This window comes from Canis lupus, chromosome 2 (assembly GCF_003254725.2).
Source record: "Canis lupus dingo isolate Sandy chromosome 2, ASM325472v2, whole genome shotgun sequence".
Lineage (NCBI taxonomy): Eukaryota > Metazoa > Chordata > Mammalia > Carnivora > Canidae > Canis > Canis lupus.
In genome coordinates this window covers 18,156,073-18,183,078 of record NC_064244.1, presented here as the reverse complement: position 1 = coordinate 18,183,078, position 27,006 = coordinate 18,156,073, and the positions used below count along the sequence as shown (strand labels likewise).

The 27,006-nt window shown below is 38.4% G+C and overlaps 1 long non-coding RNA gene across 1 annotated transcript in view; it reads left to right on the top strand.

The window, feature by feature from the left end:
* The window catches only part of LOC112658970 (uncharacterized), a 51,691-nt gene that overhangs the window by 7,440 nt on the left and 17,245 nt on the right, over positions 1–27,006 (top strand). Inside the window, exons 2-3 of the long non-coding RNA XR_007403898.1 lie at positions 24,307–24,427; positions 24,604–24,650. This is a non-coding gene — a long non-coding RNA (uncharacterized LOC112658970). The remainder of the gene's footprint in view (positions 1–24,306; positions 24,428–24,603; positions 24,651–27,006) is intronic.

Genomic DNA, 27,006 nt, shown 5'->3' with positions numbered 1-27,006 from the left:
TGCAGGTGTCCCAGCTTTTCATTGCATCTGTATCTTTGGGGGTACAATTGCTGGGTCATAGGGTAGCCCTATTTTTTACTTCTTGAGGAACCTCCGTACTGTTTTACAGAGTGGCTGCACCAGCTTGCATTTCCGCCAACAGTGCAAGAGGGTTCCCCTTTCTCCACAACCTCACCAACATTTGTTGTTTCCTGTCTTGTTAATTTGAGCCATTCTCACTGGTGTGAGGTGGTATCTCATGGTGGTTTTGATTTGTATTTCCCTGATGGCAAGTTATGCGGAACATTTTCTCATGTGCTCATTGGCCATGTGTATGTCTTCTTTGGAGAAATGTCTTTTCATGTCTTCTGCTCATTTCTTGACTGGGTTGTTTGTTTCTTGGGTGTTGTGTTTGATAAATTCTTTATAGATCTTGGATACTAGCCCTTTATCCAATATGTCATTTGCAAATATCTTCTCCAACTCCATAGATTGCCTTTCAGTTTTGTTGGCTGTTTCCTTTGCTGTGCATAAATTTTTATCTTGATGAAGTCCCAGTAGATCACTACTGCTTTTGTTTCTGTTGTCTTCATAGATGTGTCTTGCAAGAAGTTGCCGTGGCCAAGTTCAAAAAAGTTGCTGCCTGTGTTCTCCTCTAGGATTGTGATGGATTCTTGTCTGACATTTAGATCTTTAACCATTCTGAGTTTATCTTTGTGTATGGTGTAAGAGAATGGTCTAGTTTCATTCTTCTGCCTGTGGCTGTCCAATTTTCCGAACACCATTTATTGAAGAGACTATCACCAGGGAATCTTGTTAAAATAAAGGTTCTGATGGAGTCAGTCAGGGACGAGTCTTACAGAATGAATTTCTAGCAAGCTCCCAGGTGATGCCGCTGCTCCTGAGGGATGCTGGTGGGTAGCCAGGATGTATGGGTCCACTGCCCTCTGGTGGTCAGGAGCGTTGAGATGGCCTTGATCCACAGCCTTCTGCTCTGAGGGAATGCGTTTCAGGAGTCAATAGTTCTGAAAATTTCAGTCATTCCAATCAATACATGGATGAAGAGAGCACAAGATGGCTTTGCACAAGGATGAGGCTGTAGAAAAATAGAAAACCTCTTTCTTGTGCCCTTCCAATTTATGGATTCACCTTCTTATAAGAGACATAAAGTATTTTGGTTCTGAATTGAACCTACCCCCATAAGAGGGGTTCAGGGAATTAAAGCTCAGCAGTTAATTTGTTCTGTTGCAGCTCTAGGCTTTCTGCAGGCTCTGGCAATTGTGAGCTCTCCAAAGATCATGGGCTTTGGAGTCACAGGTAAGTATGCATCTTGGCTTTGCCACCTGCCACCAGCAAGTTCTTGGGCAAGTTCCTTAACTTCTCAGACTATACTTAGAAAGCTAAGCGAGATAACACAAAGAAGGCCGGAGCACATACACTGCTCAGTAAATGACAGTATTATTATTGTTCTCAGGACAAAACAGCCCAGCTCCCATTTCCCTTGTTTTTGTTTTGTTTTGTTTTGTTTTTTGGTTTTTGGTTTTTGGTTTTTGTTTTGTTTTTAATCACATGCTGCCACTTTGGAGAAAGATGTGTTAGAACAGGCAGCAGGACATCACAGACAACACATTTTGGAGGAAGCAAGATGTGGGAGCTCGTCATCCTCCTGACTTCTCCACCTACAGATGGCTCCTACTTACAATCTGACTGATGGGTTTTTGACTTTAGGATGGTGTGAAAGTGATACACCTATAGCAGAAAGTGTACTTTGAATTTTGAATTTGGATCCTTTCTGGGCCGGTGGTATGTGAAAGGATACTGTCTCTGGTGACGCTGGGCAGCTGCAGCGAGTCACAGCTCCCAGTCAGCAGCCATCACGAGGGTAAACCCACCAATTCATTTGCAACTATTCCGCATCCATCCAATCATTCTGTTTTTCACTTTTGGTTCAGTGTTCAATACATTACATGAGCTAGCCCACACTTTATTACAAAATAGGCTGTGTGTTAGATGATTTTGCCCAACTGTAGGCGAATGCCAAGTGTTCTAAGCATGGTTATGGCAATCTGGGCTTAAACTATGATGTTTGCTAGGCTAGGTATAATAAATACATTTCAACTGAGGCTATTTTCAACTTAGGATGGGTTTATCAGGACATGACCACATCATAAGCTGAGGAAGATCTGGAGATACACAGCATCTTTTTTAAAAAATTTTATTTATTTATTCATGAAAGACACAGAGAGAGAGAAAGAGACAGAGAGAGGCAGACACACAGGCAGAGGGAGAAGCAGGCTCCCTCCGGGGAGCCTGATGTGGGACTCGATCCCAGGACCCTGGGATCATGACCTGAGCCAAAGGCAGAAGCTCAACCACTAAGCCACCCAGGTGCCCGAGAATATATTTTATTCTCCATTATAGATAAGCTTGTCCTTGAGTGTTGGGGACATATGCCAGCCAGGGGCTGTCCAACATCCAAACTTCATTTTATTAGCTCCCTTTTAGGAAATCTCTCATATTATCGAATTTTTTTCTCCCGAAGTCACATACCCAGGTCTTTCCTTTCACTATCACAGAGCAGTCGGGAAACCAAGGATCCACTTGGACATCAGGTCCTTGAACGTTAGGAGAGCGAGGGATGCAGAGTACATAATTGTGGCCTCATCAATGATGACTGGGGACCAGACGCCAGGGTGGCTTCATGTACGGTTCCTGCTGCCTGCCTGGTTTTCCCATGCTTTTGGGTATTGTGGCTGATTTCCAAGCCTGGTCCTCGTAGCCCTCCTCACATTCCTATAAGTTCTCTTTCTGTTCAAGATAGCCCCAGAGCTGGATTCTACTGCTTGCCACTAAGATCCGGACTAACTGCCTAAGAGATTAGCAACCGCTTTGCTCTTTCTTCTTTGCTAAAGCCACTGCCAACATTCTTGTAATGGGCCAAGCGAACACAATTCAAACCATAGTTCATAATGGTGCAACGTAGAGGAGAACTAAGAAAGGCAGGGTAAGGAATTAGAATGTAGCTACCCTTCCTTTAAGATGTTTAATTTGCATCTCGCTTCACTCTCCATGAATCAGGCATTAATGTCCCTTTCTAAAAACATACCACATTAATGAATGAAATTCTGCTTGATAAGATATATTTATGTACACGACTGGCACCCTGCAATACCACGAGTGTGGCTGAAAAGTGCTATGTGCCTCGTAAATTTAGAACTGCATTTCCTAAATGTCAAGTGTTTATTACCTGGAAAAAAGAAAGGAAAAACAACTCTACATTTTAAAAATGTTCTGTGGCTTCCTTGATGAGACATTTTAAGGACCATTAGCTGTCTCAATAGAAATTGTATTTTAGAGAGGGGAAGAATGTGAAAGATTGTTCTCTAGTTTAAGATTATACCCTCCACCTTGCAATGAAGCTGTAAACTCAAGCAGGCATTCTGCACCCCAGTTATTCCAAGTCATCTTTCTTTGCTCTCACCTTTAAACCTCTTTCTCTACTTGAAAGACAAATGCTTGTGAAAGCATTCAGCTCAGGGCCAGCCTCAAATGAGACCTGAGGAAATGGGATTCCTACCCCTCTTCTTTCACTTAACTCGAGGAGTAAATGCTGTGACTGGGACCTAAGGGTTAAAACCAGTTCATCACTGGATTTCACGAACATGACATATCTTGTACATATCTTATGTGGCTCCTGGAAATGGATTTTGTTGAAGGGAACGATCAGTTTGAAAAAAAATTCTGCTCAAGATTTTCAGAAAGGATAATAAGATTTAAAAAATATTGGTTTTTCTATCTAGCAAACTAAAAAACTATTCTTCATCTGATTTCTTTTCCATCCTTCCCGTTTTAATTTAGGACCCTAGGGAATATAAGCATCTAATTGTCAAGAGTTCAGCTCCAGAGCATCCAGACCTCAGAGCGGTTCAGTTGGTTTTTTTTGCATGATGGTTTATGATAATGGATTCTTTGAGAAACTCTTTCATCAGTTACCTCCTTCATTTTTATTTTGTTTTGCTCTGAGCAATCTGGGGTATAAGTAGGCTCAGAGCTAATATTTCCTAGAAATTAATGTCAAGATGTTAATTCTGTAAGATATGCTTTCACAAGTACAGAAAAAAAAACCATCAAGGAGAGTCATCTCTAATGGATGCATGCTTTGTTGTAAGAACACTCATGGATAAGTAAACAAATAATCCTTTAGGAAGAAGAAAGCAGCTTGAACTGGCTTCTCTTGACCTGACTTTTATAGATTGCAGAGTTGATTTCAGAGTGCTCCCTCTAAATCTCTAATAATTTTCTTAAACTGCTGCTTGCCACAAGGAACTGGAAAGTCTTAGATTAATTGCCACTCAGGCAATATTTATTACACACACTATATGTGAAAAGCAACAGAATAGTGTGGGGAGGAACGACTGGGTGGTTCAGTGGTTGAGCATTTGCCTGCAGCTCAGGGTGTGATCCCGGGGTCCTAGGATCGAGTCCCACATCGGGTTCCTGCAGGGAACCTGCTTCTCCCTCTACCTATGTCTCTGCCTCTCTTCATGTGTCTCGAAGGAAGGAAGGAAGGAAGGAAGGAAGGAAGGAAGGAAGGAAGGAAGGAAGGAAAGAAGGAAGGAAGGAAGGAAGGAAGACTAGTGTGCAGAACTTCACAATGGTGATACATGTTTTCAAAAAATGCACTGTTCAACATAGGCCAAGTGTGCATGTGTCACATTAATTGAGGTACTAACGGTCCTTAAGAAAAGAGATCCATTAGTGCAGGAGACAGAGAATCTCTTTAATGGGACTATCAAACGCAAAAGGACACAACATTAGCCAGTTGCATTCCCAGAAGAAATGGTTCATCCCTGCATTGGGAGAAATGGCAACTCTTGAAGCAGGAGAATAGAGATCAGCCAAATGGTGAGGGACTTGGTCTCTAATGGTATGCCACTGGAGGCTTAACTAGCTTAGCACCTGTTGTGGTTTAAAGGTCAGCAAACTGTGCCCTTATCCTTCCACATCAAGCTCGTCTCTCAGGCAGCTTGTTGGCTTTCCTTGAGACAGTTTGGCTTAACAAATTTAAGATCTTCTGGAGGATCTTCCCAGACCACAAGGAAGGATAACATAGAACCCTCTTGTATGGTATAGCAGTACTCCTTTTTTTTATTATTATTATTATTAGCAGTACTCCTTTAGAGGAAGTGCTTCTAGAAAGTTGAAGCTTCAGTCCTACCTCTATAGTGATTAACATAGATTATCACTGCTGGCATGTTAAGTGGATAGCTTAAAAACACAACATATGGAATAAAATAACTCTATGAGTCTCAAGGTCAAAAGTCTACACTGGTCCTGGCTGTGCCATTCACCAGCTGTGGGGCTGACACGGGGGTCACTGAACCTCACTGAGCTGCAACTTCCCCTTCTACAACATGGGAAAGTCCATGGGAAAGTCCCCAATGGACTAGATGAGGCAGTGATATATGTAAAGCCACTATGAAAACAACAACACTCCACCCTCCGATCAATGTCTTGTTTATTATTGATGACCAATAAATTGGAAAGAACAGACTCTGATATATGATCCACTGAGGATTGAAAACTTGGAAATGAATGGGGAATAAACTTCTAAGTAATCAAGGATGGAGAGATTTGCCAGTGCAGGCAAACTTTTATGTTCCTTTCAAGTTGCATGTGATTGTGATATATAAAGCACCTCAGAAATGAGGTAAAATCCATTTCGCTGGGGGTGGTATGTAAGAAGGGCAATATTTCCTATCACATGCACATGAAAAAGCTGAGAAGCTTCATTTCCAATCAGGACACACTGCTGCTTGCTCTATTAGCTGGATTAATTAAAAAGCATTCTATATCGAAACACTCCTAATATAAAAAAAATGAAGAAAGCATGTTTTATTATGATGGTTCAGGGCTTAGGGCATGGGTAAAGAAGGATCAATATGAATTCTTCTTTCTTCAAGGATAAAAGAGTTTCATTTTAACCTGAGAAATAAAAACCATGTTACCATATAATCTATAGTTAGCATGTCAAGAACTCCATAAAAATATTCAATGTTTTGAAAAAAGCTTTAAAGCACACTGCATAATAAACCCCATTGCCAGAAGATTAAATCCAAATTATAGCATTATTCAGAAACTGTCTCAGTCAAAATAGCTATTTCCTGCCTATCCTCCAAACACTCTAATTGCTTCCTTAACCTCGAGCTCCATTCGATTTACAATTTTTTTTATTTAAAGTTTGTAAGAAATTAATTTCAAAGTTTGAATCAGATGATTTTCCAATTCCTTCCAATTCTTCATTTTGCAGATGGAGAAAACCCAGTATCGTGATAGGACTCAAATTCCCACTCTATTTTGGAGATTTTAAAAAAGTTTTTATGTATTTGAGGGGGGTGAGGGAGAGCACAAGCAGGGAGGAGATGTTGAACCACACTCTGCTGAGCAGAGAGCCCAACACAGGCTCGATCTCAAGACCCGAAGATCATGACCTTAGCTGAAGGCAGAGGCTTAACTGACTGAGCCACCCAGGTGCCCCAATTCCCACTTTATCTTGATACCCTAAAAAGAGCTGAGTTGGAGATGATTAAATAGAAACAAAGTAAAATGACAACTGAACATTGCTCACTTAGAAATGTAATCATTTTACAACTTGTTTATTAAAGGAAATGAACATTTTATCCTGTTCTTTATTTTTATTTTTGCAGAGAATATCCTGTTCTCTAAAATTCATCCTAAAATTCATCCCATTAGTCTCCAATTTAATGTAAAAACTATATTTTATTCTTATTTTTGTTGATTTCCAAATCTGAGGTCATATTCACTCATTGGTCTAAAACTAAGACACAGCATGCATGGGGTGCCTGGGTGTCTTAGTCAGTGAGGCATCTGACTCTTGATCTCTTGACCTCAGGGTTGTGAGTTCAAGCCCTGCATTGGGCTCTGTGACGGGCATGGAGCCTACTTTAAAAAATAAAAAATAAATCAAAATAGGACACAGCCATGCCATTCTTGTTCCTTCCAGCTATCTTAAGCAGCAAAGATCTCAGGTTGATGGGTATCTCAGATTTGGAGGTAAATTAACACTGCATCTGACTGAAATAATTTTGCTTCTGTGTGCTCAGCCAAGGTATACACCATTTCTTCAACAGAACCCTTAAATACCTATAACTGTAGTAGATCAAAGTTATGCAGTCCATTTACACTCTTGCTTTTACTTCAAATCCATTCAAAAGACCTTTTTTTTTTTTCCAAAAGAACTTTAAAAATATGAAAGGTTGCCCTATTTCTCTCTTACCAAACAGACAGGATCACAATACTCCTAATATATTAACCTATTATAGGTTCCACTTTTATGTACCTACTTCCTATTAGGGAAAAATGAGTCCTGAGGAAGATTCCTTGGAAGTCTGAAAAAAATTAGTTTTCAATACCTCATCCCCAAGACTTATATAAATGCCCTCAGGGATGTTACTTACTCTCTTTTTATACCAGATCCTTCCTATGTAAATTAAGGAATATGTTGTAGTTTCTGTTGCTGATATTTTCCTAACCAAGCAATAACTACCCAAACCTCATGGGCTGTCCTGTGAAAATAAACACTGGAAAATAATATCTTTGAATTGATAAAGCAAAATGAATAAAAATAAGATGAAACATAATAAAGCAAGGATGCTAATGAAAGCTTTATATTGAGAAATCAGATATATAAGTCAACTTGCTTCTTCTTTTATTAGCATCTGAAATTTGATATGCATATTAATATCCAGTATGGAGTTCTCTATGGTTGCAGGAATACGTTAGAATATCAAAATATATGACTCAAAATGTTAAAGCTATAGCAAGAAAGTCACAAGAAAAAAAAACCCATGACTAAAAATTAAAAAATATTTTATCCCTACCATGTGCCAGACAATATTTTAAGTGCTAGGGATACACAGTGAACAAGTGCTAGGGATACACAGTGAACAAGTCAAAGACCCTGCCCTCTGTGGTCACATAATATTGCTAATATAAACTCAAAAAAAATTTCATTCTTACTTTTTCTTTTCTTAGACTATAGGTTTAAGGGAGAATTTGGAAAAACACACTATGGAGGTGGGCAGAAAAAAATATTCCAGTTCTCACAAATGAAGTACTAATCTCCTTCCTCTCTGGGAATGACATCCTTTCTCTATATTAACCACCTGGACCAGCAATACTTACCCTGATTAAATGCTCATCTGTCAGCCTCCTGTGATTAATTGCAATTACTGAATTCACTGAGTGCCTTATGAAAGGTGCCATCAGGTGCTAGAGCAGATGCACTCAACATGAGACAGGATAGAATTTCCTATTTTTAAGGCACTTGGAATTTACATATATGAAAAAAAAACAAACAAGCAAGTCTAGAGCAAGATACAAACTCGAATATCTTTCTGAATCATGTAAAGCAGACAGTCAGCTTTGTAGATGAATGATATATTTTGACTTAAAGTTTCTGTTTGCCTGGTCCAGTTGAAAGTAAACATGCCAGCACTTCATAAAATTATGTCTCCAAACCTTCTCTCCCTGGACCCCATCTCTGCCTTGGGAAATCTCCATGATGTTCTACTTTTCAGGCACCCAGAACGCTGTTGCTTTTTTCACTCTCAACCCACTACCCAAATTGGGAATGTTTCAACACAAAGTAGAGACTCAGAAAGCAATTCATTCTAAAATGTTTGCTCAACCCAATACAGCATTTTCTTCAAATCTCATATCCTATGCCCCCCAGAACCCACATGTCCCTTCCACTCTCCTTACCCCAAACTTCCAACAAAAAAAAAGAGAACGTTTTCAGGATCCAAGGAACTCCTGAAATCACATCAAGGCCTTTTCAGGGGTCTCAAGGAAAACCCGAGGTTGGCTTTTTGACCAATTATCAGAGGCAGAAAGAGCCCAACAGTCTCAGGATGTGCCCTATCAGAGCTGAAGGAGCTTGTGTTGCTAACAGAGGAAGGTGCTGTCCCTTTTCATCACTGACATCTTAAAAACACTAATATATATATATATATATATATATATATATATATATATATATATATATGTCAACTTATATATATTATATGTAATATATAATATATATATCCCCAAGTCCTTAACACAACCTTCTCTAGGTAAGCACTTTTCAATTTTGTCTTTTCAATTCATTTTCGTGATAGAGATGAGCTGTGTCCAAAACCCACCTCACTCTCAGGGTTACTTGGGAAACACAAATTCTACTCCATAGCCCTGTCTCTTTCCCAAAGAAAGCATACTACACCTGTTCATGGGGATGGTCTTGAATCCACTCTGTTTTATTTTTGAGAAAGTAAATCATTTGTGAACTTAGACAATTTGTTAGTTACAACTTAATCAGAACGTGCTTCATAGCTAATCTCAATATTTCTATTGAGAGCTACTACCTCTATTCAAGGGTTCAGCAAATGTCTGTAAAGGGCTAGATCGTAAATACTTTCACCTTTGTGGATCATACGGTCTTTGGGGCAACTTTTCAACTCCACCATTGAAGCATAAAGTGCCACAGATGATACCTAAATGAATGAGTGTCTGTGTTCAAGAAGACTTTATTTATGATAACAAGCAGGCTGGATTGGGCCCATAGGCCATAGTTTGCTGGTCCTGCCCTAACCAGTTCTTGCCCCCTTCACAGCCTCTCAAGGACCCCACCCCAGTCTTGGCCCATTGCTGGTGACCTTCTCTCCCTTCATGCGATAAATCATCCTCTCCCCTCCCAACAAGATTCTCAATATATATTTCATTCTTTCTTGAGCATTCGATGTGATTTTACTTACATTTCTTAAACAGCTGTTTTCCTTTGTTATCCTAAAACACATTCTTATGCCTTCTATTTTATTTCTGCCCATGTTAATATATAGTTTTGACAGAGAAGTACATTTCTTTCATTAAATGAAAATGCATTTCCTCCGTTAAAAAAAAAAAAAGAGCACTACTGCATTTACAAATTTTCTAGTCGGCAGTAATTATTGCCAAAGAGAGCAAGTCTTTTAATTAACAAATCCTGGATTCTAAATGGTGTGCCAGACTACTCAATTTTTTCTGTTGCTCTTTAATTCCCTCGCTGGAAGTCTCAGGCTTGGCTTTATCCCCATCGTCACTTCTTGTTTTTAGCCTAATCTTGGTTGTACTCTAGGTCATGTTAATTATCCCCACTAAATTGTTTGTTTACCTTAGGTAGGGGACCTCTTAGCCTATAGAGTTCAGAAAGTGTCAGAATCTCTGTGACCCACAGTTCTACTACTGTTACCTACCAGGCAACAAAAGCAACACCCGACTATCAATGGCTTTGTTTTTCTGGTTTCATTCTTTTCCCTCTCTCTCTCTTTCCCTCCCTGCCTGCAACCTCTACATTAATAACCTGATTAGGACACTAAAATTCAAACACAGAAGAATAGTAAGTACTGTAGTTTTATTAAAGAATGAAGTCCAGAGAGAAGGTGAAGATATCATGCTAGAGAATAGCAAGTACAAGGTTGAAAAGGTAAGTGATGAGGAGTTTAGCAAGATGGTGCCTTGAGCGCCTTCCTGATGTCCTCTCCTCTTGATTCTACCTTCCAGCTATTTCTGTTCAGCCTGGCACATGTTAGCTTTGAGCAGACCTGAGGACATGTGCAGTCTCTGTGCAGGCCATTAAGAGACAGCTTAAGCAGGACTTTTCTCCTCTTTTTTTTTTTTTAATAATAAATTTATTTTTTGTTGGTGTTCAATTTACCAACATACAGAATAACACCCAGTGCTCATCCTGTCAAGTGCCCCCCTCAGTGCCCATCACCCATTCACCCCATCCCCTGCCCTCCTCCCCTTCCACCACCCCTAGTTCCTCTTGATGCCAAATCAACTGTATTAGTTTCCCGTTACTACCCTAACAAATTATCACAAAATTAGTGGCTTATAGCTGCATTTATCCCTGCTGACCACTTGATTTTTTGCCCAGTGAGACCCATTTGAGACTTCTTACAGTTCTAGAAGTCAAACATCACCATGGCATCTTTAACCTTTATCTGACTCTGACCTTACTGCCCCCTTTATTCATATATGAGAACCTTTGTGATAACACTGGGCACACTCAGATAATACCGAATAATCTCCCCATCTCAAGGTAAATTACTGGCAGCCTTAATTCCATCCACAACCTTAATCCTCCCCTTGTGATACAATGTAACACATTCATAGGTTCAGAAGATTAAGACATCTTTGACAGTCTAGTATTATGCTTGCTGTATTAACTGAGCCTGGAGTTCAACAAATGAGAATTCCAGATGCATCCCTGTGCATATCCTATCAAATTTTCTGAATTCTAAAACCAAAAATAAACTTTTACAAGATTTTAGACAGACAATATAGTAATTTATACACACATACACCCCTATAAGATTGGCATTAAGTTCATCTGTGGAATGAACATGGAAGCTGATGGACATCTGCAGACTTCTGCAGCAAAGAACACCCCTGCCATCCAAGAAACATGTATCCATCTAAGATAGCATTCACTCATCCAGGAAGGTAAAGATATTTGTTTATGAATATACAGGATTCCAAAAACATTCTATGAGCCTCATCCAAGGACAATATTATTCAAGGCAAAGATTTTTAGTCAAACAATAAAATATTCACAATAGAGCTCAGAAGATAAAGATAGAATGGGAAAGCAAGTGGTCAGTAACCAGCCCTGAAATATACAAATCATTAAATCTAAATGAAGAATGATTGTATCTGAAGATTAGAAATTAGAGGCCTGGGATGCCTGGGTGCCTTAGTGGGTTAAGCATCTGCCTTTGGCTCAGGTCATGACACCGGAGTCCTAGGATCAAGCCCCACATTAGGCGCCCTGCTCAGTGGAGAGTCTACTTGACCCTCACCCTTTGCCCCTCCCCTCACTTATTTTCTAATAAATAAATAAAATCTTGAAAAAATAAAAAAGATATTATGGATGCTTGAGTGGCTCAGCAGTTGAGCATCTGCCTTCAGCTCAGGGCGTGATCCTGAGGTCCTGGGATCGAGTCCTGCATCAGGTTCCCCAAGGGGAGCCTGCTTCTCCCTCTGCCTATGTCTCTGCCTCTCTGTGTCTCTCATGAATAAATAAATAAAATCTTTAGAAAAAAAGAAGTTAAAAGTTTATTTGACTGGCCTCAGTGACAAAAATATAATTTACAGTTTTAATTGATAAGAAGCCTTGAGAGAAAAACTAGTCTTGATGATATAAGTCTTCTAGGGTTGTATTGATATTGCTTCTCTTAGCAAGACAAGAAAGAGAACAAAGAAAAATATTTCCATCCTGGTGACTACTAGAGTACTCTAAATAAGCAAAGAAATAAACAGTGCTGGAAACTACCTAGAAGAGTTCACAGTATTCAAGATTAAACTAGATCAGAGACGTTGTCCTTAAGTTTACTGACAGTTATAAGAAAAAGCAAGACATGTTGAGAAATATAAGTATTTGACAATCATATAATGTAAATATATGATTTAAATATAATGGTTTAACCACAAAGCTTGAAAACATTGTTATAGGAAATTGATTTTGTTCACTTCAGCTGTAAATTAACTTATCAGACTTGTGATAAATAATCTACCACTCAGAATGTGAACTTTCTGGTCTTGTGAAAATGAATCCACCACACGGCATGTTCTATTTTTTTTAAAGCTTTTTTTTTTAACCAGTTCTCTTCCCAACAGCTATTCAACAGAATAGCACTAATTTAAGCTGCCTCTGATAGATCTTATTCAAATACAACACAAAGTTTTCTGTCTTCCACACGCTGCAAGTGAAATGCTAATAATAGTTTTGTACTAAAAATTATAAATTCAGCAAGATCTAGGAGTTGAGGGAATAGGAAAAGATTAAGTAAAGTGATAAGTACCTTCTTTCTGGCTGCGTGGAGGAATGCAGTGGAGAAATAGAGTATCTGAACTATAAAGGAATAGTATCTTGCTTCCATATAATAGTAAAAAAAAATAATGCTTAATTATGAATGTTTTTGTTCCCAAAGGGAAAGAAAATGAATTCATTTCTAAAAGGTGAAATTTTAATGACCATGTTCTTTGATCATAATCAAATAAAATTGGATATAAAAATTCACATATGTCTCTATTACTCAGAAAAGAAATTCACTTCTAAATACATCTTTGGCTAGAAGAGAAAAATAAAAATGAAGTCATGAACGACACAGAGAAAGCAATGAGAGGAAGAGAACTGCATTCTAAAATCTCTGGCACACAGTGAAAACTGTACTTAGTGGAAAATTATAACCTGGAATGATGTGTCTGGGATTCCCAACATCACCCACAGGCTTGATGATTCACTGGGACTCCAAGACCCAGAAAAACGATTATATTCACAGCTATGGTTTATTGCAGGGACAAGTAATGGATTAAAATTGGCAAAGAGAAAAGGTGCATGGGATGAAGTCCAGAAGAAACCAGATGCAAGTTTTCGGGTCACCTCTCCTAGGAGAATCACAAAGATATACTTAAGTCTCCTGGCAACGATGTGTGACAGCACATGCAAAGTGTTGTCAACCTGCGAAGCACACCTGGCCTTGGTGTTGTGGGTTTTTACTGGGAGTCAGAAACATAGGCACACGGTATCTGCATGACTGACCTCAGCTACTTAGGTTCTAGCCTCGCAGAGCAAAAACACGTATTCACAAAAAAATCACACTGTTAGCATAAAGCATCTGATTAAGCTGGTAACACATGGCCCAAGGCTTTAGGCATGCAAAAATGCTCTGACCCAGCAGAATATTCTAAGGTTTCAAAGCTCATCTCCCAGGAGTCAGCAAAGGGCCAATTCCAAAGACAGGTCTTTCTTGTCAGTGTGCAGTTTGAGCAGCCAGCCTTGCTGAGTTAGCATTTTCCTGCACAAACGCCATCATGATTTTAGACAACAAAATTTAAAAATGTAAAGACAAACAGTGTATGTTCTCATTCATTTGGGGAATATAAATAACAGTGAAAGTGAATATAAGGGAAGGGAGAAGAAATGTGTGGGAAATATCAGAAAGGGAGACAGAACATACAGACTCCTAACTCTGGGAAACGAACTAGGGGTGGTGGAAGGGGAGGAGGGCGGAGGGTGGGGGTGAGTGGGTGACGGGCACTGAGGGGGACACTTGACGGGATGAGCACTGGGTGTTATTCTGTATGTTGGTAAATTGAACACCAATAAAAAATTAATTTATTAAAAAAAGAAATTAGAATAATTTAATAATAAATAATAAAAAATTAATTTATTAAAAAAAGAAATTAGAAACAAAATAAAAAAGATAACACAGCAGAAAAAGGAATTAAGATAACAAAAAGCAATAGAAAAAGAAAAACCCACAAGAGATGGGATGTAACCCAAAGCCAATTCTTCCAAAAGACCAATAAAATAAACAAACTCTTATGAGCTCAATCAAGAAAAAGAACATACATTATAACTGATGTCACAGAAATAAAAAGGATCATGAGACTAACATGAACAATTATATGCCAACAAATTAGAAAAGAGAAGAAATGGGTAAATTCCTAGAAACATACAATTTATACCGAGACTGAATTGTGAAGAAATAAGAACGCTTGACCAGACCAATCATTAGTAAGGAGACTGGATCAATAAGCAAAAACAACCTTCCAACAAAGAAAAGACTAGATGGCTTCACTGGTGATTTCTACTACATATTTAAAGAAGAATTAAACCAATACCTCTTAAAGTCTTCCCAAAAAATTGAAGAGGGAGAACTTCCAAACTCATTTTATGAGGCCAGCATTACTCTGATACCAAAACCAGACAAAGACACTATGAGGAAATAAAACTACAGGCCAATATTCCTGACAGTGAAGATTGATGCAAAAATCCTCAAAAAAATACCAGCAAAATGAATTCAATAGCAAATTAAAAGGATCATACACCACGACCAACTGGAATTTATCCCTGAGATGCAAAGATGGTTCAACATTTATAAGTCACTTAACAGATTGAAAGATAAAAATCACATGATCATGCATCATTCCACATGCAGGAAAAGCATCTGGCAAAGTTCAACATCCTTTAATGATGAAAACTCTCAATAAACTAGATATAGAAAGAATGTACCTCAACACAATAAAGGTTTGTGAACAGCCTAACCTATTATCACACTAAATAGTGAAAAACCAAAAGCTCCAAAAGCTTTTACTCTAAGATCTGGAACAAGTCAAGAATTCCCACTCTTGCTACTTCTATTCAACATACTATTGGAAGTCCTAACACAACAGAAAAAAAGGCAATGTAAGGCATTGAAGTTGGAAAGGAAGAAGTAAAATTATTTGTTTATAGATGACATGATCATATACAGAGAGAGAAAATCCTAAAGACTCCACCAAAAACTAAATAAATAAAACTTAGAACTAAATAAATACAGTAAAGTTGCAAGATACAAAATCAACGTAAAAAAATACACCAACAACAAATTATCTGAAAGAGAAATTAAGAAAACAATCCCATCCACAATAGCATAAAAAGAATAAAATACTCAGGAATAAACTTCACAAAAGAGATTAAAGTTTTAAACCAGCAACTACAAATCAGTGATGAAAGAAATTAAAGAAGACAAATGAATGGAGAGACATTCTGTGTTTGTGGATGGGAAGATTTAATATTGTTAAAATATCCATACTATGCAGAGTGATCTACAAATTCAGTGCAATCCCTATTAAAATACCACTGGCATTTTTAATAGAAAAAAAAAAACCCATGAAATTCCTATGGGCCCACAAAAGATTCCAACTAGCCAAAGCAATCTTGAGAAAGAACAAAGCTGAAAGCATCACACTTCCTGATTTCAAAACATATTACAAAGCTATAGTAATTAAAACAATATGATCTGAAACTAATATAACACTGTATGTTGACTATACTCAAATTAAACAAAAAATAAAGAAAAAAATTAAAACAGTATGGTACTGGCATAAAAATAGGCCAGTGGAACATAAAAGCCCCCCAAAAAAGCCACGTGTATTCAGTGAACTGATCTTTAACAAGGGTGCCAAGAATACACAATGGAGAAAGGCGAGTGTCCTCAACCAATGGTGCTGGGATAATTAGAAATCCAAGTGCAAAAGAATGGAAATGGATCCTTATCTTACACTATATGCAAAAATCAACACAAAATGAAGACCTACATGTAAGATCTAAAACTATAAAATTCCTAGAATAAAACATGTGACAAACTTCACGAAGTTGGTCTTGGCAATGATTTCTTGGATTTAACAACAAAGCATAAGCAACAGAAGCAAAATCGGGTATGTGCAATTACATCAAATTAAGACTTCTGCACAGCACCATCATAAGAGAAATCATCAGAGCAAAAAGACAACCTACAGAATGAGAGAAAAATATTTGCAAACCATATATTTGATAATATCCAAAATATACAAAGAATTCCTACAGACTCAATAGCAAAAAACCCAAATAGCCCACTTTAAAAAATGGGCAAAGGAATGAGTAGAGGTTTCTCCAAAGAAGATATACACATGGCCAAAAGGCATCTGAAAAGATGCTCAACATCACTACTCATCAGGGAAATGTAAGCCACATCATAATAAGCTATCACCTTACACCTGTTAGGATGGCTATTATTTTTAAAAGATAATAAATGTCAGGGAGGATGAGAAGAAATTGGAACCATTGTAACATTCTTTTTGGGAATATAAAGTGGTATAGCTACTATGGTAAGCAGTATGGTAGCTAAATTAAAAATACAACTACCATTTAATCCAGCAATCTCACTTTGGGTAGTTATTCGAAAGAATTGAAAAAAAGTATCTCAAAGAGATATTAGCCCTCTCGTGTTCGTTGCAGCACTTACACATAACCAAGATATGGAAACAAACTAAAATGTCCCATGATGGATGAATGGATAAAGAAAATGTGGTATATACATACAATGGAATATTATTCAGCCTTAAAAAGAAGGAAATCCTGACACATGCAACAAGGATGGACTTGGGGGACATTATGTTAAGGGAAAGAGTCCAGTCATGGAAGGACAAATACTACATGATCCTATTACATGAGATATCTAAAACAGTCAAACTCATACAAGCAGAAGGTATATTGGTGGTTACTAGGGGCTTAGGGGTGGGGGAAATGGGTAGTTGTTGTTCAATACATATAAAGTTTCAGTTACGCAAGATGAACAAGTTCTAGAGATCTGCTCCACAACCTAATGCCTATAGCTAACAATGTTATACGCTAAAAAGTTTCTTAAGAAAGTAGATCTCAAGTGTTTTTACCACAAAAAATATGATGTAGGGGTAAAAGGAAACTTGTGGATGTGATGAAGATGTTTATTACCCTGACTGTGGTGATGGTTTCAGAAGTGTATGTGTATGTTCAAAGTCACCAAATGTATACATTAAATATTTGGAATTTTTTTGTAAATTAATTATACCACAATAAAGCTGTTTTAAAAACCAAATCAAAAAAAAAAAATAAAAAAAACATAAAAAAACATAAAAAAAATAAAAACCAAATCAAGAGCTTCCAAGAAAAAGAGAACAAAAATGTACAAGATTAGGACTAAGGAAAACATGAAAAATAGATAACAAAGATGAAGTAATTTTAAGAAAATGTTAGATATAATTCATAGCAATCAAGTTCAAAGCCTAAAGAAAATGTACATATTTTGGGTCAAATGTAAGCTGCCTATATTGATCCCAAATGATGTGAATACCATACATAGACAAATTACTATAGAAAAGACTGCAAAGATGATTAAAGATTTACCATAAAAGAGACAGTAGCGGGATCCCTGGATGGCGCAGCGGTTTGGCTCCTGCCTTTGGCCCAGGGCGCGATCCTGGAGACCCGGGATCGAAACCCACGTCGGGCTCCCGGTGCATGGAGCCTGCTTCTCCCTCTGCCTGTGTCTCTGCCTCTCTCTCTCTCTCTCTCTCTCTGTCTGTCGCTCATGAATAAATAAATAAAAATTAAAAAAATAGGGCAAAAAAAAAAAAAGACAGTAGTGCCAGGTATTGTTACAGCTGAGTTCCAAAAATAAAATCTTGAATTTTGGTATTTAAACAATTCTAGATCAGATGAAAATATTAAAAGCTTCCAAAATCCTTTTAGGAAGCAATCCTAACTTCTATTTAAAAACTGATAAAGGTGATATAAAAAGAAAAGGAAATATCTTACATAAATATAACCAATCTTACATAAATAGAAATGCAAAATATTCTACTAGAAATGGAATCCAGCAACCTTTTCAAAGGAATAAAACATTATAATCAAGCTAGATTTGTTTCATAAATTCATGGATGCTTTACTATCATAGTATCTATCAACATAATTCATTATATTAACAAGTTAGAGGAGAGAAAGCATCTGTCATGACAATGGATGATGAAAAGTCAGTTGATAAAATAAAACAACTTAGTCTAATAAAATTCTAAATAATGTAGGAATAGAAGAGAACCATATAAGTCAGATAAATTCTGTTTACAAAAAGCAATAGGAAACATTATCCTAAATGATGCTAAGGCCACTTTCATTAAAATCAGGAACAAGGTGAGGATGCCCATCACTCATATTAATATGGAATGTTGCTTTAGAAGTCCTGATAAATACAAAATACCAGAAAAACACATTGGTAATGTATCTGCAAAGAAGAGAGAAAAGTTTTTGTTGTTCACACTGTATACCTAGAAAACTCAAAACCCCTAGTTGAAAAAAAAAATCTGTTAGCCCTGGGTGTTATATGTTGGCAAATTGAATTTAAATTTAAAAAGAACCTTGAGAGCTTGTTTGGAGGTTCTAGCAGGGGAGCGCAGCTACTCGTATACCCTTGACCGAAGAACGGTCCTCCTCTATCGGGGATGGTCGTCCTCTTCGACCGAGCGCGCAGCTTCGGGAGGGACGCACATGGAGCGGTGAGGGAGGATAAAAAGAAAAAAGAAATAGATTTTAAAAGACCATTGAAAAATCTGTTAGATTAATAAGGGAATTGGTTGAGGTGTATGGATATAAGAAAAACATACAAAAATCCCTATAGTAATAATTATGTCTATGTCATAGCAACAGCTAGAAATTTAGATAGGGAAAATTGCATTCACAATTGTATCAAAAGTTGAAAATATGTGGAATAAATTTTTTCTAACAAAGAACCTATAATAAAAACTATAAAGTTTTATTCAAAGATGTAAAGCTAAAACACAACGAACTAAGGGAACTAAGGATATAGTATCAGAAGATGTGACAATGTCACCTCTCAAACAATTAATTTGTAATTGCAATTCCCATGAGTGTAATTTTTAAAATTTAATTTAAACAACCTAAAGTTTATATGAAAGAACAAGTGTTTGAGATTAGTTGAAAGATGATTAAAAAGAAGAGGTGACACTTGACTAAGTATTTTAAAGTTGTAATCAAAACATTGTTATTTGTATTTGATTAGACAAACAGATTGGTGAAACAGCATCGACTCCCCAGATAGATATATATCTCATTGGGTAGGATAAATGGGAGTTTAATATAATATTCAATTCACGGGAAAGAAAAGATGATTTAATAAATAGCACTGACATAACTGGCTCTCCATACTTTTGGCCATGGGTCAGGTCTGAGTCTGTTGGGTCTCAAATTCATTCCTTGTCTTTTGGCTACTCTACTTTGAATAGCAGGGACTGGGACCTGCAGGCTGCATTTTCCTGTACCCTCGACAAATGGTCTGGCTGGATTCCAGTCAGTGATAGGCGACGGGGGTGTCTGGAAATCAAGACAGAAGGAAAAGACAAGGCATTTCTCTGCCTCAGGTGGCAACTCCAGCAGCAACTGTGTCTTTTCTTTTTCCATAGTTTCAGCCCTTGTAAGACAGGTCTTCTGGGGAATCAAGCTTCAATCAAGAAAATGTACCAACAGACAATTCCTAAAAGACAATACAAATGACTACCTTTTAGGCCAGGTTCCCCTAGACACAGACTCTGGGACACAGAGTCTGGCCTACTTGGGAGTGGGAGAGTAAGACAGGGAAGTTAAGGAGCCAGTAAAAAGTACACAATTAAGTAAATCACCATTTTTAGAAGCTGGAGCTTAATGTAGCTGGGGAACTCTGGGGAAATATCATAGACATAGAGTTCAGAGTTATTCTGCTCAAGTTATCTCATCAGTCACTGGTAGAGGATTGCTTCCAGTGAGCATTTCATTTCCCAACATTTTGTTTTGTCATGTGTATGGGCCACGTGGATCCTAGCAGCCAAACAAAGCCCTCTCTCAAAGAAATGCAAGTGTTGGCACATAAAGGTCCAGCTGGCATTCACAGAGAAGGTTAAGTGTGAGATGATAGGTCAGGACACTAATGTTATCGGCCACAACTATCAAACACAAAAATCAGTCCCATTGTCCTAGTAGACAGGAAAATGCAAATTAAAATAATAGGTGTCATTGGACCCCATAATATATGGCAACCATAATATTCCTTTATTGGAGGAATAAAACAGATACCTACTGCTGGTGGCCCATCAGGGAAAAGGTTCTCTTATATTTGGTAGTAGAAATATGAAATGCTGAAATCTTTTGGAAAGCAATCTGATAGTATCCATTAAAATTCAAAGTGTGTGTATAAAAACAAAACAAAACAAAACAAAGTGTGTGTGTATAAATTTGCGTATATACATAATTTATATGCATATAAATAGTATTAGTATTCTCAATCCTGGACTCCATCATGGCCATCTCATAGAAATAAGTGCTGTGGTTTATAGGAATATATGTTCAGAATTATTTTTAATAATTTTTGTTTTTTTTAAGAATTTGTTTATAAGATGTTATTTATTTATTTGAGAGACAGTATGTGAGCATGAGCAGGGGTGGGGCAGAGAGAGAGGGAAAAGCAGACCCCCCACTGAGTCAGGAACCCAACATGAGGCTCAATCCCAAGATAGAGATCATGACCTGAGCCAAAGTCAGACACTTAACCGTCTAAGTCATCCAGGCACCCTATATGTTCAGAATTATTTTTTTTAAGATTTTATTTATTTATTTGAGAGAAAGAGATAGAGGAACAGGTAAAAGGCAGAGGGAGAGGGAGGAGCAGACTCCCCAATGAGCAGGGAGCCCAACACAGAGCTTGATCCCAGGACCTGGAGATCATGACCCAAGCTGAAGGCAGACACTTAACCAACTGAGCCACCCAGGTACCCTTGTTCAGAATTATTTTTTAAAAATTGTAGAAGTTAAAAAAAAGTAAGTGCCCATCAATAGCAAAATGGCTAAAGAAATATTGACACCTCCATACCATCTACCCTTGTGCAATAATTTAAAAATGGTAGCAAGAGGATCAAACCCAGAAGCATTCTCTCAATGTATTCAGTGAGAAGCTAAGATCTAGAGAAGTGTATGTGATTCTCTGTTTAGTAAAAAACAAATTTAAACATTTGTGTATATGTTTATATAAAACATGGAGAAAGGTACAGAAGATTACACAGCAGATTGTTATGACAGTTAACCAGCTGGTAGTGTGGAGAGATGGGAATAATACCAATATTTGGGAGGGAAGAAAAAAAGAAAGAGAGAGAGAGAGAAAAGGAGATTCCCATGATTTAACATCTAACATGACTTAAACATGTGACATTTATGTATTGTTTTATACATATATGGTTATAAATGGACTTTTGAAAGTCTCCAAAATTAAGTGGTGTAGGGTCACTATAAGAGGGCTCCTCCTTACACTTCTGAGTATAAATTTTAATTAAAATGTATTGTACATGTGTTGTGTGATGAGAATCAAACAAAATGTTTTAGAAATAAAGGAAAAGCAAATATACACATCTATGTATTTATATATAAGGCCAAGTAGTACTTTTTACCTTCTCCAAGCTAGAATTTCTCAAAAAAAAAAAAAAGGCTAATTCTGTGAGGTATGTCTTAGGTATAGTTGAATTAAGAACTCCCTGATCAATGGGATCCCTGGGTGGCTCAGCGGTTTAGCGCCTGCCTTTGGCCCAGGGCGCAATCTTGGAGTCCCGGGATCGAGTCCCGCATTGGGCTCCGGCATGGAGCCTGCTTCTCCCTCCTCCTGTGTCTCTGCCTCTCTCTCTGTCTATCATAAATAAATAAATAAATAAATAAATAAATAAATAAATAAATAAATAAATAAATCTTTAAAAAAATTCTAAAAAAAAAAAAGAAAAGAAAAGAAAAAAAGAACTCCCTGATCAAGAGGTTTAGGAAACACCGAGATAAAGTTGAATGTCTTTCCTTGGGACTTCCAAAATCTTCCGTGTGCTAACACTCATGGTGAGTCCCCAGTATAGGATAAGGTGCAAAATGTTTGTTGATCATGTTTAACCACACAACTCCCTGCCATTTGGGGGGAGTAAGGAGCACTTTGAGACTTCAGTATTCTCTGGATCTTCTCTAAAAAAAGGGAAAGCTACTGAAGTTTTTTGAGCAAGTGAGTAAATGTTTTAGGAAAATTAATGTAGAGTGATGTGCTAGACACTAATGGTTTCTCTTCTCAAAGACATAAATCCCAGCCTGGTAGCTGAATATTTCACAGGCTGAGATCATTACTGGAACATTTTTTTCTTCACTTTGTCACTTGGCTGCCCCCAGTAATTTATGTAACTTCACAACCTTGTAGTTTCCTTATCTGTGGAATAGGAAGAGGAGGAGAAAAGAGATTCATATAAACTAACTGTTAGAATACCAGGTAGGAAAGAGGCGTCCTGGAATCTCACTGATGAATTTTGCTATAATTGGTGTTGAAATAAATGGAGCATCACTAGAGCAGTCTTAATGAATGATATTAGCATTCATTATTATAAACCATTCATACTTTTTTCAAAGATTTATTTCTTGGGGCACCTGGGTGGCTCAGTGGTTAAGCATCTATCTTTGGCTCAGGTCGTGATCCTGGGGTCCTGGGATTGAGTCCTGCATCAGGCTTCCCATAGGGAGCCTGCTTCTCCCTCTGCCTGTGTCTTGCCTCTCCGTGATAAATAAATACAATCTTTAAAAAGAGAGAGATTTATTTATTTTAGAGAGAGAGAGTGAAAGCGAGGTAGGGGCAGAGGGAGAAGGCAAGAGAGAGCATCTCAAGCAGACTTGGAGCTCAACCCTGACACGAAGTTTGATCTCACCATCCTGAGATCATGACCTGAGCCAAAGCCAAGAGTCGAATGCTTAACTGACTGAGTCACCCAGGCATTCCATTCATACTTATTTTTAAATATGCTGAACTTTATTATTATTAATATCTAGTTTGTAGAGAATGCAAAAGGTCCTTTATCTCTGTAGGCTTTTCTAATTCCTACACATAAATGGACTGATCTCTTTCCTGAATCTTCCAAGCCCTTTAACTTTAGGTATCAGTTCTGGCTTTCCAGGAAACATAAAACTAGAAATGCAAAAGATTTAGTAGGAGAATCACCTGTGAAAGGTGAAGAGCTGGGGGTAAGAGTTGACAGAGACTTCAGACCAGATGTGAACCTGGTATCCGTGAAAGGAAAGGCAGGAGGACTGGATAGAAGAGCCTCAGACTCCAGGGCAGCTCTGTGAAAATCTCACCAGGCTGGGGAGCCCTAGAGCAAAGATGGTATGTTAGAGTCCTGCATTGGGCAGAAATGGCTTTGTGCTAGGATCCCATCCCTCTGGTCAGTGACTGGCCAGGGAGGGCATGGCCTCTGCAGTGTGTCCTGAAGGTATGAGCTGCAGCCCATTAACTAACTACACCCCCTGCCACAGATTCCTTACAGAAGGAAGACCTGCGATCTGCACAGCACACTATGGCCAATGCACTTCCTATTTCATATGCCATGTCTCACTTCCAGTCTCTGTTGGAGTTATTAACTATGTATCTTACTTCCCTAACTAGCTTGTTAGGTTCTTGAAGGTAAGGTCCCCATCTGATTTATTCTTGGAAATGCACCAAGCTATGGCATACTTGGAAGGGCCTGGAGACTCGTAACACGAAACAAATCATCAGTAATTTATTTCTGCAGTAGTAATCATTTCTCTAATACATAATGCCTCATGGCATGAAGTCAAGGCTTCCTGAGCTACTGCAATTATTCAATCGGTTGCCCTTGGCACATTTTGAGTACAACAGTTTACTATCCTGACAGCACCCTCTTATTTACTCAGGAGTTAAAGTTTTCACCCGTTTCCCAAACACTTTTCCTTCTTTGACAGTGGCATGAGGTTAACTAGTCCAATAATCTGTGCTAGTGTGTACTTAGTCCACATCACATTTCCAACCCACTCAGCGCAGCATTTCATCTGACGCTTATGCTTGTATAACGTTCGTTTGATACATTTATCAGATTTACCATGCACCTGCTAAGAGTTCGAGTTCAGCGAAGAGTTGGCACCGACTACAGAAGACACTCGATGAATGTTCCTACTTTGAACAAACCAAATTCAACTTTTCCTTCTTGTGACATGGTAGGTGTACGATACAAATAGGCAAAAATAGACTGCTGCTCTGTATACCCCCAGCAGGTCTGAAGTCCCTTCCCCATCAACCATGCTTTAGAAGAAAATATATGGGGTCAGTACTGCTGGGGTGTCTCATTGGTATTTCCCTTTTAAACCAAAATATAAGCATTATTCTTTAACAGGTGATTAAGAGCTGCCAGTTTGAGGACATCATAGAAAAAATGAGAAGGTAAGAAGCCATAATTCTTTTTTATAATCTCACGTCCATGTTATTCACTCTGGTCAAATTGCTTTTCGTAGCACTACTCTTACTGTTTTGTCATATCAGAATCAGCTAAAAATACCAGAAAGAGGCTTACATACACTCAGACATACATATACGCATAGAAAGGAAGATTTCCTTTAAGCTACTCTATTTTGGAAGGACAGGGGCACCGGAGGGATTAACATCTAGCCTGAGAAAAGAGGGAAGAACTACCTGTTTCCTGAGAGCGATTTTACTTAAAAAAGAAACATTTATTCTTTCATTTTCCCCAGTTGCTTGCATTGCCTTACGAAATTATGAATCGATCAATATTTTTCAATTTCCACTAAATCATTTATAACACCGAGGACCCACTACAGAAAGGAGATCCAGGCTAGAATTGTTACAATGGCCCCCAATAAAGATCCCATGAGCTGAAATGTGTGAATACCCGAGGCTTTACAAGCCGAAGCCGGAGCAAGTGAATAGAAGAATCTCTTCCACTGTTTATTGGAGGGTGTAAAGTCCCCACATTGAGGAGGTAAGAATTGCATCCCCCTACTAACGAATAGGAGTACTGAGCCCTGAGCAAACCACTGGATCCTCAGAAAGCTTTGAAAGTCAGAAGCTGCGGATTCCTACCATCTCCCATTTAGCAATCACAGGGCTCGGTTTCATCCTTAATGATCCCGTTATGGCCATTTTAGAAGGAGCGGTGCCAATTTTTCGACCATCCAGAGTTTATGGTTTGTGAGTGGCATTCTGTGTACGAGAAAGCTGCAGCCACCGGAGCAGAGGCACTCCCACGGGCTGCTGTCAGCCTTCCTCACCCCACTGGACACCCCCAGCTCCAGCCAACCTCACCGCCCCTGAACTGCAGAGAACAGTCACACCAAATCATCACTTGGAAACCTGAAATTCCATGAGTCCTGCATTTCAGGAGGAGAGCAAATCTGATTTAGCCACAGTCCAACTTATTAGGGGAGCGTGGTGATTATGAAAATTCTGACCCCAATAGCCACCCTCTTCTTTAAAAAAAAAATCACAATCCTTTAAGAAAATAAGACTCGGCCTCCCTCCTTCATCCCCCAACTGTTTGTTCTGCACCTTGTGAATGAAGTCAGATAACATATTGGAGAAAATCTCTTGGCGGCAAGATTGAGCTGTAGACCTCGGTGGCCTGAAACATTATCATCTCACCTCTCGTTCTGTGGTCTGATTGAAATGAGCTTTGGAGATTGCGGTGTGGTCCCTAGAGGGCCCTACAGGCTAGTAAATCTATAGCACAAAGCCATTGCATGTATGAGTTCGTGCTGATTTTATGGGACAGCCTGTTTCCATTTAGACAGGTTCAACACCACAGAGCAGTCCCTGCTTTCTTCCTTGTGAGATTACATGCAGAACCATTTTTGCACAGAGTCCTCCACCTGGTATTTCCCTTATTACTTTTGTTTTCCCAGAATCATTAAAAATCTGTTTCCTGATGACAGCAAACATTTCACCCTCTGTTCACCTTCACTTCTCCTTGCAGGACAAAAGTGTCTTAGCTAGGAAAGCAGCTGGTTCAAAGTGTGTTCTTTTATTTTGGTTATAAAGGAGAATTACAAGGCTCCAACAATGAATAACCAGCCTCCAGAGTGTCACCTCGCGGGGAACTGTATCATCGACTCAACAGGCCTCACATTTCTGCCCATCGATGAATTAAACATTTTTATTTTTTTGGTATGTAATTTCTGGGAAATCCAAATGGGTTTAATGGGAAAATAAATTAAAAGAAAGGCCTTGAAGTCTTACTTCTTTGGGCTGTGTTAGTGTGGGAGAAATCCTAAAAGAGATGACTAGTTTATTGAAAATTTATTAAAATCTCTAATAACATTTATTATGACAATGATGATGGCAGGAAGAGCTTAACTATTCCTTTAGGATTTATACACACACACAAAAAAAGGATTTATATTCAACCGAACCCAGGTAGTGAAAAGTAAGTATAAGACGGTGATTCAAAGAACTGTTGTTGACTGGGGGCGCCTGGGTGGCTCAGTGGTTGAGTGTCTGCCTTAGGCACAGGGTGAGAGAGATCCCGGGGTCCTGGGATTGAGTCCTGCATCGGGCTCCCTGCAGGGAGCCTGCTTCTCCCTCTGCCTATGTCTCTGCCTCTCTCTCTCTGTGTCTCTCATGAATAAATTTTAAAAAAATCTTTAAAAAAAACCCACAAGGAATTGCTGATTGGTACTCTCCACAGTAAGCTCAGTGGCAAAACTCAACATTATGGATTTTGGATTCACACAGACTCAGTCCAAATCCTGCTAGTTCCTCTTATTATTAACAGTTTGGCTACATT